The sequence below is a fragment of the Marmota marmota genome, unplaced genomic scaffold (assembly GCF_001458135.2).
Source record: "Marmota marmota marmota unplaced genomic scaffold, marMar, whole genome shotgun sequence".
NCBI classification, from domain to species: domain Eukaryota; kingdom Metazoa; phylum Chordata; class Mammalia; order Rodentia; family Sciuridae; genus Marmota; species Marmota marmota.
The window spans coordinates 8,083,317-8,094,595 of record NW_026000223.1 but is presented as its reverse complement, the minus strand read 5'-3'; the positions used below and the strand labels follow the sequence as shown (position 1 = coordinate 8,094,595).

The 11,279-nt window shown below is 41.5% G+C and overlaps 1 non-coding gene across 1 annotated transcript; it reads right to left on the bottom strand.

Annotated features, from left to right (window-relative positions):
* Positions 1-1,673: 1,673 nt before the first annotated feature.
* On the bottom strand, positions 1,674-1,746 carry Trnav-cac. The gene has a single exon. It is a non-coding gene; the product is annotated as a tRNA-Val (tRNA).
* Positions 1,747-11,279: the final 9,533 nt, after the last annotated feature.

Below are 11,279 nucleotides of genomic sequence, written 5' to 3'. Positions count from 1 at the left end.
TTGCTCTAGATTCTGCCTCTAATTAGTTAAGTGGTCTTGGCCAATTCTATTCCATCCCATTAACATTTATTGAGCACTTCCTATGTATCAAACATTGTGCTGGGAGCTGGGAGTACCAAGTTGGAGGAGCTATAATTCCTGTCCTTCAATTGCTTATAATTTAGCCAGGAAGACAAATGTAAAGCAAAAAAAAAAAAAAAAAAAAGCAGTTTTCTATAATAATTTATAAAAGTAATATAAGAACAAACACCTCAAAAACTATCAGAGGCCATAACTGATTCCTAGAGAAGAAAAACAAGGACATTTTTACAGAGAAGATGACAAAATTATCTTTGTTGTATTTTCCCAAAAACTACAATAATATTTTGTTTCATGCAAATTCAAACAAAATACATTTACATAAATAAATAAAATTCAAGACAAAGGAAACATCATGCTAAAAGAGAAGGATAAAAGGATACCTTAGTTCATTTTGTGTGGTCACAACAAAACACCTGAGCCTGGAAAATTTATAAAGAAAAGAGGTTTATTTAGCTCATATTTATGGAGATGCAAGAACACAATGTGGGTATCTTCTAAGTTCTTGCTGAGGGCCTCATTCTGTGTCAGTTCATGAGGATGGTATCACATGGTAGGAGTGCACATGAGAGAGGTGAATAGGCATTTGCAGAAAAGCCAAAACACTGGACTACCTTGCTTTCTAACAACCTGCTTTGGTATCAACTAATCCAGTCCCATGAGAATCATCACACTCCTGAGAGATCTAACCCAGCCTCTTCAGAAGGACATTAATCCATTCATGTGAGGGAACCTTTATGACTTCATTATCTTTCAAAGGCTCCAGCACTCTCAGCATTGCCGCATTGGGGACTAAGCCTCAACATGAGTTTGGGGAGAATAAACCATATTCAAACCACAGCAAAGGGTCTGGCAGATGGGGTGTAGATGTAGGGGGACTGGCATGAAATAAGGCAGGGCAGTAAAGCAGCATTCAGAACAAGAGGGATTTCTATCATGCTCAGGATTTTAACCTGCATTCTGCAGCAATTGGTGTATTTTAAGTTGGAAAAACAGAGTCAAGTTTGCAGTTTACATATCATGCATGTGGCACTATGGAGGGTACATTCATGGTAGGATGAAATAGGGCTGAAATCAAGGAGATCAGAAGAAAAGCAACAGACTTGGGTAAAAACGATGAGCCTGGACTTTGGCCTTAGAGTTAAAGCAAGTGGTGTATAGATTTGATGGACTTTAGGGACACAGTATCAACAAAACCCAAATTAGTGGAAGTAAGGATGAAGGAAAAGATAAGTTTCTGAACAAAGGGAAAGGGTAAAGAGCAGTTTGGGAGAAGGACAATGCCTGAGAGATTAGCAGTGTGTGGATCCTGTTCATTGACTGTAGGTGACTCCCAGGAGGGACACTGGCCAAGGTCGACTGAGCTAGACCAAGCACAAGGTTGACCGGGTACAGTAGGAAACAATGTTAGCACTAGAGGAATAGTATTAGACATCTGATCCAAGTAAGAGGAAAGCAGTCCAGGAGTCAGGAAGTTAGGAAGTTAGAAGTCAGAGTTAGAGTCAGGAAGTTAGACATGAGAAATGGCACGGAAGGCAGAGTATACATGTCTGAAAACAAAAGGTGCAAGAAAGTCAAGTATAGCACATTTTTTTTGGAGGTGCTGGGGATTGAACCCAGTGCCTTGTGCATGTGAGGCAAGCACTCTACCAACTGAGCTACATCCCCAGCCCAGTATAGCACATCTTAAAAAAAAAAAAAATAGATGGTTCTGGACTGAAAAGATGGAGGCTTATCTATTGGCTTAAGGTACTTTTCCTGGGTTCAGGTACACAGGGCCACAGTGTGCTCAAGTGAGCTGAGTGCATCCCCAAGCTAGTCTGAGAGAAAGGATTGTCCTTTGAGCCATGCTCTAGTTCTTTCCCTTCCCCAGGACCAAATGCTAGAGCTGGCCTCAATTCTAGCTTGCAAGATAAAGGGATAGGGATGTTGGAGACTGAAGGTAAGAGGATATGATTTCTGGGTCCAATGAAAGCTGTGAGTAATGAAATTGGGGTTTGGATCGAGGCCATAGCTCATTATCAGCAGATGCCAGGCCCTTCTCATAAACGCATCTCTATGCTTCAAGGCCTGTATTTGTCCCAAGCACTTCCCATTTCCAAATCAAGTGAGTAGTCAAAATACCATACATACATGGGCCTAAATCTTTATGAGGGTTTTCTTTTGGCCAGAGAGAAGGTTTACATTTACACTTATTGAATGTAAATGTGGCTGGGTGGGCCAAAATAGGGCCAGACCTTTAAAAAAAAAAAAGGTCCTGAGCCCTTAAAACAACCTTGCTGCCGCAAAAGTCAAGACCAAGTCTGACCTTTCTCAACTGAACCATGGGTAGGGTGCTTCAAGAGAGTGCAGCCTACAGATTCATATAGAGCCAAGTCTAGTAAGAATAAATATGAGTCCTCACTTGCAGGGGAGTGAAGAGATTCTACTCATTCTATCAAAGGACTTCAGTGAGATTAATGTATAATCTGAAGAGTCATATTAAGAATTTGACTACTCAAACTATCCAGAGTGAATCAGAAATTCAAGATTCCTCCCTACCCATCCTCTGAGATATTGATCAGGCTGGAAGAGCACCAGAAAAAAAAAATCCTAAGTATTTATAAGAAGAGAGAGATCAACAGTATCATCTCATATATATATGAGACACAGTTGTTGATGGACACAATACCTTTATTTTCTTTATATGTGGTGCTGAGGATCAAACCCACTGTTTCACACATGCCAGGCAAGTGCTTTATCACTGAGCCACAACCCCAGCCCATATCATCTCTTCTGTGTGGACTGCCACCTGGTTTTAGTGAGTGACAGGGCCCCCTGCCCTTACTTACAGAAGCAAGAACCTGACCATTACCCCTCCTCGGCTGGCTCTGAGGCAGGCTGGGTTGATAGCTGTGTTGGGTAAATCAAGGTAAACCTGCCCATTGCCAGATGCCTCAGGGCCCTCCACCAATCAGATCTGCAACTGGGACCCTCCTCTTCACTCACCCCTTCTACCCCACCCATCCAACACTGCCCACACCCAAAAGTGGAGACATAAAAGACAAAGGAGAGAAAAGAAAGGAAAGGAACAAAGGAAGGAGAGAGGGAGGATGTAGGTTTGTTGCCTTAGGGGTTAGGGAAAGGAGTTAAGAGTGTTCCCACCTGAGAGCTTCTGTGTCTTTAGTGGATCTGGAGGACCAGCTCGCTGGGAGGACCAAGGGTGGGGGCTCGGCAGGTCCTGGGGACTGTGGAGGAGATGACCAGTGATGGGATGTGGTTATGAGGAAGGGGCATGAGGAGAGGGAGTGGATCCAGGGGACCCATCATAGACTAAGTACAGAAAGTGACGACGAGGCAACATGATGCAGCTGGAAAGCAGATTCAGTGGGAGTGGGAAAGTGGGTGGAGAGTAGGTGTTGTAGGCTGACCAGCGACCCCCTCCAAACGGTCCCTGTGGCCCAATCCCTGCATCCTTGGGAATGTAACATCATGTGGCTAAAAAAGGCAGATGTGATTCAGTTAAAGACCTTGAGATGAGGAGGTTAACTTGGATTATCCAGGTGGGCCCTAAATGCAATCTCCCTCATTACAGAGAGAGATGTGACACTAGAAAAGAAGACAAGGGGACCACGGAGTTAGAAATGGGAACGATGTGGTCCCAAGCCAAAGGCTGTCAGCAGCCACCAGAAACTAGAAGAGATAAGGATTCTCTTCTGGTGCCTCCAGAGGGAGAGAGGTAAAGGACCTGCCAACACCCTAATTTCCTCTCAGTGGTACTGATTTGCAGATTTCTGGACTCTGGAGCGATGAGAGAAGGAACTGTTGTTTTAAGTCATCGAATCCATGGTGATTTGTTACAGCAGCCATAGGAAACTGATGCTGCAGGTTAGGGAATCGGGTCACAGAGGGAAATTGCAGAGTTCCACATCACAAGAGGAGAGTATTCTGGGTGAGAATAAAGTCTGCTTTGTGATTGCTGAAAGCAAAGTGAAATTGGAACAAACTTCCATAGCATTTCCCATGTGTTAGCATCTGGCTAGGTGCCTGACATTCATTATGTCGTTGATCTTATACGCACATCTTCAGGTACACTTTCCTATGCCATGGTCCCCTACCCCCGTAAACAAGAAGATTGAAGTGCAGAGTGCGGGAACCACAGTGATCATGGAAATGGCATTTTGAAGTCCCACACGTCCATCTCTAAAGTCAGGGTTCTCTTCACAACACCCAGTGAAGCTGAGGCTCAGATGGTTGATGTGTTCTCAGTATGGACACTGGAGAAGGTTTCAGGGACAGTGGATTTTTTCAGGATAAAATCCCAGGTCTGTTACAACAAGGAAGTAGATAGGGCAGGAAAAGCCTGAGGATGAAGGGAAGTTTCTTAGCTATGAAACTAAAAAGTACAGAGGGCACAGTAAGATCTTAGAGAATCCCTGATCCATCAAAATGGCCATAGGACAGCATGGAAATCCTCCTGTCAAACACCTAATAAGGTTGTATAACATAAAATAAAACTCAATTTTAAGATGCATGGATAACAATAACACCACACACACACACACACACACACACACACACACACACACCAACCTAGTTTAAAAATGAGCAAAGTCCTGAATAGACATTTCTCCAAAGAAGACATACAAACAGCCAATAAGCACATGAAAAGATCCTAAACTAGTCATTAGAGAAATGCAAACCAAAACCATAATGTGATACTACTTCACATCCATTACCACATCTGCTATCAAAAAAACAAGAAAAAAAAAATAAGCCAGTCATGATAGTGCAGGCCTGTAATCCCAGTGACTTGGGAGACTGAGGCAAGAGGATCACAAGTTCAAGATCAGCCTGGGCAATTTAGCAAGATCTTATCTCAAAATAAAAAGGGCCAGGGATGTAACTCAATGGTAGAGCACTCTGGGTTCAATCCCCATTACTAAAACCAACTACCACCACCACCACCAACAACAACCAACTAACCAACAAAAAAACTCCACAGAAAATAACAGGTACTGGTGAGGATATGGAGAAATTAGACCCCTATGCACCACTGGTGGGAATATAAAATGGTAGGCCTGTCTGGATATATAACCAAAATTGTGAAAAGCAGGGACTCAAAAAGACACTCATGTACCATGTTGTACACCTACAATTATTCTCAGTAGCCAAAGTGGAGACAACCCAGGTGGCTGCCAATAGATGGATGGAGACCAAAATACGGTATATATATATACACAGTGGAATATTATTCAGCCTTAAAAAGGAAGGAAATCCTTTCATACTCTATAATGCGGACAGACACTGAAGACATCTTACAAAGTGAATTAGCCAGTCACAAAAGGACAAATTTTGATGATTCTACTTACATGGGGTATCTAGAGTAGTCAAATGCACAGAGAAAGTGTGCTGGTGAGGAGGATAATAGGAGTTATCATCTAATGAGTTTCAGTTTTGCAAAATGAAAGTTTTTTGGATGGATAGCCATGATGGTTGCCCAACTCTGTGGATGTACTTAGGTCCACTGAACTGGTCTCCCAAACTACAAGACAATGAACTTCGGTTGTTTTAAGCCACCATATCTGTGTGCTTTGTTATAGCGGCCAGAGGAAACTGACACTGCTGGTTAGGATGATCAGATCGCAGAGGGGAATCCTAATGAAGCAGCAACTCCTTCCTAATATGTTTCTTTTTATCTCTATTAATAGCTGCAACCCGCTAGTTTCTGCTTCTGTAATCCTGCTTGCTCAGCACCTGTAGCAGGAACCAGATTGCCTGAAGAAAGAGAGAGAAGTCAAAGCTACTTGCATGAGGAAGTCTTGAAACCCAGAAGTCTGTACTGTATAAAAGATACTGAGAACTAAAGGCCATCCTCAGCTTTTGGAAAAAGATTCCACTGAGCCCGCACCAGTGCTGAATAAACCTTGCTCTGAATAAACCTTGCTCTCCTACATCTCCAGGTGCTGCTTGTCTCTTTCCAGGGCCATAATTTTTCATATTTTCCATATTTTCTGTTACACCAGAGTGCCACATCTCAAGAAGAGAGTTGCTGTGGAGGAGAATAAAATATGACCTGTACTTTGTGATCCCTGAAAGCAGACTGAAGTGAAATTGGAACATACTTTGTAAACACTTACTGTGTGCTAGCAACTGGCTAGGCAGCTAAACCTAAAAATGGTTAAGATGGAAAATTTTATGTTATGTGTATTTTACCACACTTAAAAAAAATAAATTTAAACGAGAAACAATGCATAGATAAGCTTGCAAGGTGGAAAAGGAAATGCCCACGTGCTAAAGTGCAGAAGAAACTGAAAGTTAGAGATGCAAACTCTGGAATTCATGCTGTCATGGTCCTGGGGACACTGTCAGATCCAGTAATGGCCCACATCAACAGACTTAAAGATAAAAACCATATGATCATTTCAATAGACGCAGAAAAAGCATTCGACAAAGTACAGCATCCCTTTATGTTCAAAACACTAGAAAAACTAGGGATAACAGGAAGTTACCTCAACATTGTAAAAGCTATCTATGCTAAGCCTCAGGCTAGCATCATTCTAAATGGAGAAAAACTGAAGGCATTCCCTCTAAAATCTGGAACAAGACAGGGATGCCCTCTCTCACCACTTCTATTCAATATAGTTCTCGAAATACTGGCCAGAGCAATTAGACAGACGAAAGAAATTAAAGGCATAAAAATAGGAAAAGAAGAACTTAAATTATCACTATTTGCAGATGACATGATTCTATACCTAGCAGACCCAAAAGGGTCTACAAAGAAACTACTAGAGCTAATAAATGACTTCAGAAAAGTGGCAGGATATAAAATCAACACGCATAAATCAAAGGCATTCCTGCATATCAACAACAAATCTTCTGAAATGGAAATGAGGACAATCACCCCATTCACAATATCCTCAAAAAAAAAAAATACTTGGGAATCAACCTAACAAAAGAGGTGAAAGATTTATACAATGAAAACTACAGAACCCTAAAGAGAGAAGTAGAAGATCTTAGAAGATGGAAAAATATACCCTGTTCATGGATAGGCAGAACTAACATCATCAAAATGGCGATATTACCAAAAGTTCTCTATAGGTTTAATGCAATGCCAATCAAAATCCCAACGGCATTTCTTGTAGAAATAGATAAAGCAATCATGAAATTCATATGGAAAAATAAAAGACCCAGAATAGCAAAAGCAATTCTAAGCAGGAAGTGTGAATCAGGAGGTATAGCGATACCAGATTTCAAACTGTACTACAGAGCAATAATAACAAAAACAGCATGGTACTGGTACCAAAACAGGCGGGTGGACCAATGGTACAGAATAGAGGACACAGAAACCAATCCACAAAATTACAACTATCTTATATTCGATAAAGGGGCTAAAAGCATGCAATGGAGAAAGGATAGCATCTTCAACAAATGGTCCTGGGAAAACTGGAAATCCATATGCAACAAAATGAAACTGAATCCACTTCTCTCGCCATGCACAAAAGTTAACTCAAAATGGATCAAGGAGCTTGAATTCAAACCAGAGACTCTGCGTCTCATAGAAGAAAAAGTTGGCTCCGATCTACATATTGTGGGGTCGGGCTCCAAATTCCTTAATAGGACACCCATAGCACAAGAGTTAAAAACAAGAATCAACAAATGGGACTTACTCAAACTAAAAAGTTTTTTCTCAGCAAGAGAAACAATAAGAGAGGTAAATAGGGAGCCTACATCCTGGGAACAAATCTTTACTCCTCACACTTCAGATAGAGCCCTAATATCCAGAGTATACAAAGAACTCAAAAAATTAGACAATAAGAGAACAAACAACCCAATCAACAAATGGGCCAAGGACCTGAACAGACACTTCTCAGAGGAGGACATACAGTCAATCAACAAGTACATGAAAAAATGCTCACCATCTCTAGCAGTCAGAGAAATGCAAATCAAAACCACCCTAAGATACCATCTCACTCCAGTAAGATTGGCAGCCATTATGAAGTCAAACAACAACAAGTGCTGGCGAGGATGTGGGGAAAAGGATACACTTGTACATTGCTGGTGGGACTGCAAATTGGTGCGGCCAATTTGGAAAGCAGTATGGAGATTCCTAGGAAAGCTGGGAATGGAACCACCTTTTGACCCAGCTATTGCCCTTCTCGGACTATTCCCTGAAAACCTTAAAAGAGCGTACTATAGGGATACTGCTACATCGATGTTCATAGCAGCACAATTCACAATAGCTAGACTGTGGAACCAACCTAAATGCCCTTCAATAGATGAATGGATAAAAAATATGTGGCATTTATACACAATGGAGTATTACTCAGCACTAAAAAATGACAAAATCATGGCATTTTCAAGGAAATGGATGGCATTAGAGCAGATTATGCCAAGTGAAGCTAGCCAATCCCTAAAAAACGAATGCCAAATGTCTTCTTTGATATAAGGAGAGCAACTAAGAACAGAGCAGGGAGGAAGAGCATGAGAAAAAGATTAACATTAAATAGGGACAAGAGGTGGGAGGGAAAGGAAGAGAGAAGGGAAATTGCAAGGAAATGGAAGGAGACCCTCATTGTTATACAAAATTACATATAAGAGGATGTGAGGGGAAAGGGGAAAGAAAACAAGGGAGAGAAGATGGGAAGGGAGGGGAGGGGGGATAGTAGAGGATAGGAAAGGCAGCAGAATACAACAGGCACTAGTATGGCAATATGTAAAAACATGGATGTGTAACCGATGTGATTCTGCAATCTGTATACGGGGTAAAAATGGGAGTTCATAACCCACTTGAATCAAATGTATGAAATATGATATGTCAAGAGCTTTGTAATGTTTTGAACAACCAATAATTAAAAAAAAAGTGTAGAAGAAACTGAAAGTTAGAGATGCAAACTCTGGAATCCATGCTGTCGTGGTCCTGGGGACACTGTCAGATCCAGTAGTGGCCCAAGGCTTGAACTTGCTGACTCATGAAAGGAGGTGAAATGAGGGGCTCCAGGCCTTGACATACAGCCCAGATGCACTAAGAAAAGCAAAACAGCAACCAAGGAAGGCATCAAGCTCATCTCTGTCCTGAATTTACAGAGGAGAAAGCAGGTCCCCATGAAAAGTCAAAACCCCAGTCATGTGCCTGGCACAAGTTTAGAGTTTGAAAATCTACTACCTGCATCAGAAGGGAACCCTGAGTAAAGAAAGTAACAGGAAATTGATCCTTAGCCAGTAATATCCCTAGAATACCTGGCAGAAACATATCCAAACCCACTCTTAAATTAAACTTCAACACTCCAGGCTACAGTGAATTCCCAAAGGAAAAAAAAATAAAGCCTGGCTTACAATAAAAAAATCATAAACAGAGGAAGCTGTAATCTACCATGTACAATAATGAACAGTCAAAATAAACAGCAGGATTAAACCCTCCAAAACGTTACATAGTATAACTTTAAATTCGTATTTTAAAAATGATTTAAGAGATATTCCCCGAGAATGGTACAAGATGTTATTTTTAAAAGAATAGGAAGATCTAAAATGAGCCAGAAAGAACTTCTAGAAATGAAAAATATGGTGACTGAAATTAAAAGCCCAATGGGTTGAACAGCAGAGTCGACCCACAGATGAGAGAAGTAGTGAAATGGAGGAGAGATCTGGGGAGAGAGCCCAGAGTGCTCCATAGAAGGACAAGGAGATGGGATCTGTGAAAGGTTGAACAACAGCAAGGAGGACAGAGATTCACAAGCCAATATATGCCTCACAGGAGAACCAAAAGGAGAAAATAGAAAAAAAGAAGAAACAATATTAAAAATCTAATATCCAGCTTTAAAAAATAGCCTTGCCAATTACTGTGTGATCTTGCACAAATAACTCACTTACTCTGTGAGCTAGTTTCCTTGGTTGTAGAATGTGCTCTGCTATGAAGGTTAAATGACATCACAGATGCAAAACCCAACAAGTGAGGAATATGCAATATTGTGTGGTTATTATTATTATTAATGGGAAGCATCCCATATTGGTAAAAGCCTCAAAGCACTGTTTAAAGAATCACAGTGGTTCTGTGGAAGATAATTAAAAACAAATCCACACCTAGACATGTTATAATAAACTTCAGAATATGAATGACAGAGATAAAAATCTTTTTTTTTTTTGTCCAGGGATTGAACCCAGGGTGCTTAACCACTGAGCCACAACCCCAGCCTTTTTTGTTTTTCATTTAGAGACAGGGTCTCACTGAGTTTCTTAGGGCCTTGTTAAGTTGCTGAGGCTGGCTTTGAACTTGCAATCCTCCTGCCTCAGCTTCCCAAGACACTGGGATTGCAGGTGTGTGCCACCAGAAGTAAAAATCTATAAAGCAGACAGATTACCTACAAGGAGGGGGAGGGACGACAATAATTAGACTTATAGTGAACCCTTCTTAATGACAACTGAAGAGGCAAGAAGAGAAAGAAAATGTCTTCAAAGGGCTGAGGGACAATAACTATCCACCCCAAATTCCATACACAGATTACCATTTACCACTGACGCTGAAGTACAGGTACTTTTCAAAGTAAAAGACAGACTTTGACTACTCATAAACCCTTACCCAAAGAACTTTAGTAGTATGTGGTGCATTTCAAGAAGGAAATTGAGGACTGGGGATATAGCTCAGTGGTAGAGCATGCGCGTAGCATGCATAAGGCCCTGGGTTCAATTCCCAGTGCCCCACAAAGAAAGGGCAAGGAGTGTTGAGAGCCACACAAAGGAGGAAATTGATCTTGGAAGGAAGATGAGGTAAGCCAGAAGCAGTAGTGAGAAAAGAGGAGTCTTTTGTTGAGGGTAAGGGGGAGGATGGGAGAAGAGTCAGGGACTAGGACCTGACTTGAATAGGGATGGGCCTGTGGGAGAGGAAAGGCGGCCAGAAGAGTTTAGTGTTGTGGGTGATCATCATGAACCACAGAAGAGACTGAATAGGGTCTAAATTTCCCAGGAGAGATGCACAGCAGCGAACAAACTTTGGAAAGCCAATTAAGATTTTGGTGAAGGGACGTAAGGTGTCTCTCCCTGGAGTCGTGAAGGAACCGAGTTAGCTGTCTGGGCCTCAATGTCTTCATCTGAAGTGTAGGGTTGGTCTTAAGGATTGCTAATGTCCTTCCTAGATCCGATGCTCTCCAGTGTTGGATGTGAGGCCAAGGATCTTGCAAGTATCTGGACTAGGTGTATGGAGGCTCCTGAAACATTGAAAGATGAGC